At 40.4% G+C, this 4,262-nt stretch overlaps 1 non-coding gene across 1 annotated transcript; it reads left to right on the plus strand.

Annotated features, from left to right (window-relative positions):
• Positions 1–4,124: 4,124 nt before the first annotated feature.
• Positions 4,125–4,195, plus strand: TRNAG-GCC (transfer RNA glycine (anticodon GCC)). Its single transcript has one exon. It is a non-coding gene; the product is annotated as a tRNA-Gly (tRNA).
• The last annotated feature ends 67 nt before the right edge of the window (positions 4,196–4,262 follow it).

The following is a 4,262-nucleotide window of genomic DNA, read 5'->3' on the forward strand; positions in this document are numbered from 1 at the left end:
TTTCCATTGGGAAACTGAAAAAGTTCTCACTCCTTTTGCAGTCCTGTTTCCTCTTGTGAAATCCATCATTTTTACCACCTTTCTTGTCTTCTCCACCTTTTCAAATTGTCCTTGTCCTCACTCTGGGCTTTGTCAGGAGATTGCCAATGTGTTGTGAAAACATTAAGCACTGTGTTTATAACTAGAGTGAGTGGGTGTAAATAAGATTTTGCTAGCCTGTGTCTGATATTACATGTGACAGGGGATATTCCATCCACATGGGATCTGTCAGCAATGCCTCTGTGGATTTAACAAACTTCCCAGGGATTAGCTGGCTTGGAGTGCTCTGCTCAGCTCCTGCCCCAGTGTGTGTCCAGGAAATTATGAATTCTCTCTTTATTTTTAGCTCAAACAGGCAATAACTATGTTTTCTCTATAATAATCAATGTAGGATGTAGATTAATATTTTCATCATGAGAGTGGAAGTAAAACAAAATACAAGCAGAATTCCTCAAACTAAAAATGAACATTGAAGAAATAGGATTTCTTAAGGATGCTTGGAGCTGGAGAGTTGAACTTTTTTGAGGGGAAAACAGTAAAACAGCAATGCAAAATATACTCTCTAATATAAACTGAATTGCATTCTCATTACTGTCTTCTCCATTTGTTCTGGTTTGGAAACAGAACAAATCCATCATTTCATCCATCCAAATTTCCCATCATTGTGTGATTTATTTGAACCAGAAAGATTAACTTCAAAATCCTCATCCCGCAGTTAATACTGAGGAAGTTGTGAAGGAAAAGTGTCACACTTATTTCCCATTCTAGCACAGGGAATGACAAATGATTCCCACATCAATATTCCCAATATTTTCCCTTTTTGAGGTGAAAATAAGTACTGGAGAGTAAATTGCCAATTCTGCAGCACAGAGAAGTTAAAATTAAATACATTTGAATATTCTCAAATATCTGAACTTTATTTGTACTACTGTAATCAGTCTTTCTCTACTATTTTTTGCTAGAAGAGTGCAATGCAGAGGGAGTGCAGCTCCAAAGAAGCTTTGGTGGCTCTGGAATTCCAATTTTCACAACAGAAATGTGAAGAAAAAGTTCAGGTATTCTCAAATATCTGAACTTTATTTCTACTTCTTTAATCAATCAGTCTCTCTCTACTATTTTCCTTTTTTAGCTGGAAGAGTGCAATGCAGAGGGTGTGCAGCTCCAGAGGAGCTTTGGTGGTTCCAGAACTCCAATTTTCACAACAGGACTGTGAAGGAAAAGTTCAGATATTCTCAAATATCTGAACTTTTATCTCAAATATTATCTCAAATATCTCAAATATTGTACTTCTGTAAGCAATCAGTGTCTCTCTACTGTTTCACTTTTTTGCTGGAAGAGTGCAATGCAGAGGGAGTGCAGCTCCAAAGGAGCTTTGGTGGCTCTGGAACTCCAATTTTCACCACAGGACTGTGAAGGAAAAGGATGGCAGAAACAGCTACAGTGCACCTTCTTTTAAAAACATCCTTTTTTTAGCTGTCTTTTTGCTTTGGAGAAAGAAAACAGCTCCATGAGCTGAACGTGCACCGTCAGCTCGGCTGACACGGAGCCCTGCTGACATATTTTTATTCAAAAAACCCCAACTTTGCTTTTAACTAATTTTTAAATGTAAAAGACCAAAAAAAAAAAAAAAAAGGGGGAAAAAAAGAAAAAAATAGCCACCATAGGGTGCTGAGGGAAATGCTGAACACAGTAAACATCTTTCATGACAAAGAACACAAATACCCTGCAGATCTGCTGTCAATAGCAAGTGCTGGGCCCCCTGCTTTCAATAGTTAATAGAGGCCCCTCTCTCCCCAAGCAACAATCACAGTGTTAAAATGTTGACATGCTAAGCACATTTGGAAAAAACCCATGTCTGCATTCCCTATGGATGGTGTAGCATCACTGTCTACCACCTAAAGAGCAGCAGTTCCAGCCAAAGTGACCTTCTCACCTCGTGGCTTCTCTCTTGATATTCCCTTTCATGGGGGGCTGAGCCATATTTGGGTTCCTGTCTGCACTGGGAAATGTTTAGGAAATCTTTATTTGGGGGGAAAAAAAGCTGTTGGGAAAAAAAGAGATGTTTGTGTTGTCGTCCTTCATCCCCAGCTGAGTCTTCGTTGTGGGTTGAAAAATGTCAGGAATGTGAAATTTTGAGGAAAAGGTGGAAAAAAAATGTGTCAGGGAATTGAAATTTTAGGGAAGGGGTGGAAAAAACGTGTCAGGGAATTGAAATTTTAGGGAAGGGGTGGAAAAAATGTGTCAGGAAATTGAAATTTTAGGGAAGGGGTGGAAAAAACGTGTCAGGGAATTGAAATTTTAGGGAAGGGGTGGAAAATACATGTCAGGAAAGTGAAATTTGACGAAAAGAATAGAAGGAACGTGTCAGGAGAGGGAAATTTTGGGGAAATGGTGGAAAAAACGTGTCAGGAAAGTGAAATTTTAGGAAAGGGTGGGAAAAACATGTCAGAAAATTGAAATTTTGGGGAAGGGGTGGAAAAAATGTGTCAGGAAAGTGAAATTTTTGGGTAAGGATAGATAATATGTGTCAGGAAGGTGAAATTTTGCAGAGAGGGTGGGAAAAACGTGTCGGAAAAGTGAAATTTTTGGGAAAGGATAGAAAGAATGTGTCAGGAAAGTGGAATTTTGTGGAAAAGATGGGGAAAATGTGTCAGGAAATCAAAATTTTGGGGAAATGGTGGAAAAAACGTGTCAGGAAAGTGAAATTTTGGGGAAAGGATAGAAAAAAATGTGTCAGGAAAGTGAAACTTTTGGCAAAATGGTGGAAATAAATATAATAGTTTGTTGCTAGGGGAGAGATATAAAGAGATATAAAGGATTGGGATTATTGTGCTGAAGGTTCTGAACCCTTGGCTGAAGGAAGTGGTGAGGGGCAGACAAGGATTAGCAGATTTCTGGAGTGAAACCCTGAAATTTGATTGTCTGGAAATGCAGTATTTTCACATGAAACCTTTCCCTTCTTTCAGGCAGCTGCATGAGGAGGGTTTGGGACATGGCAGAGCACTCACAGAGCTTTTGCTGTGCCACTCTTGGCCAATTTACAAGGCCAGTTAATCCTGACATGAAAAAGGGCAGCATCCATCACATCCTGTGCTCTGAGTCACACCAGCAGCTCGCAGAGCTCTCTCCTGGCTCTTTTTTTATTCCACAATAAATTATTCTGATGTATAAATAAATTTCTATCTGTCTGTGATGGGTGCACATGCCCCACCAAAACTTTTTTTTAGGGGTTTTCAAATTAAAAGGGCTGAAAAGCCTTTGCAGTTGGCTTTTAAATTTTGCCCAGCACTTCTATATCTGGTGATGGAAGTTTCTGGAAAACTGGGAGATGCTCCTTGCCTGCAGTCCTGGTACTGGAGACTGTTCCTAAAGCAGTTTGCTCGTGTTACTCTGAATTTATTTAGGACTTGCAGCACCCCAAGGAGAAGAAAAGACTTAATTTTGTCTGGTTTGGTCAGGAGAAAACAGTGGCTGGTGGGTTTTGTGCTGGAATTGCAAGGCAGAGGTTGTGAGCCCAAGTCTGACCCATTCAGTTCCCCAAATCCCTAAAAGATCTTAAATCCCAGATGCAAGCAAGCAAATCCATCTGTGTGACACTCCTTAGGGAGTTAGAGGTGCTGTGTCTGCATATGAAATTTCCCCCGAGAGATAATGTCAAAATTAAGGAATTAATATTTCCCTGGCCAGGTAATTTTCCTTGCTGTTTCCATTACGATTTTTAGCTGTTTCCACCCGTTGAAGTTTCACTGGTTTTACTGAGGATGTAAAGAGCAGTTGGAAATTTTAATAGCACATGGTTTAGATGGGAAAGAGTCACGGTGACAGCTGGGGGAGACACGGTGCTGATGAATTTGATGTATGGGTGCTTTAAAAGGCAACAGGAGTATTACACAACTACCTCAGCCCTGCAGCACTCCGCACGTGGTTAAAGATTTGATTTGAAAGTACTTTCGCGATGCTGTTTTGCCTTTGTCACAGTTAACAGCGGCTAATTGCCAATCTGGGTGATTTCGGAGAAAAATTAAACAATTTTCCGTGTGGCATACGAACAAAACCTGCGATAAAAGCAACCTTCTCCATCGCCGGCATTGGTGGTTCAGTGGTAGAATTCTCGCCTGCCACGCGGGAGGCCCGGGTTCGATTCCCGGCCAATGCAGTTGATCTTTTTGCGCCTCACTCTTTTTTTTTTTTTTTTCGAGTTCCTTCTTTCTCCTTCCTTTTCC

Source organism: Melospiza georgiana, chromosome 19 (genome assembly GCF_028018845.1).
Source record: "Melospiza georgiana isolate bMelGeo1 chromosome 19, bMelGeo1.pri, whole genome shotgun sequence".
Lineage (NCBI taxonomy): Eukaryota > Metazoa > Chordata > Aves > Passeriformes > Passerellidae > Melospiza > Melospiza georgiana.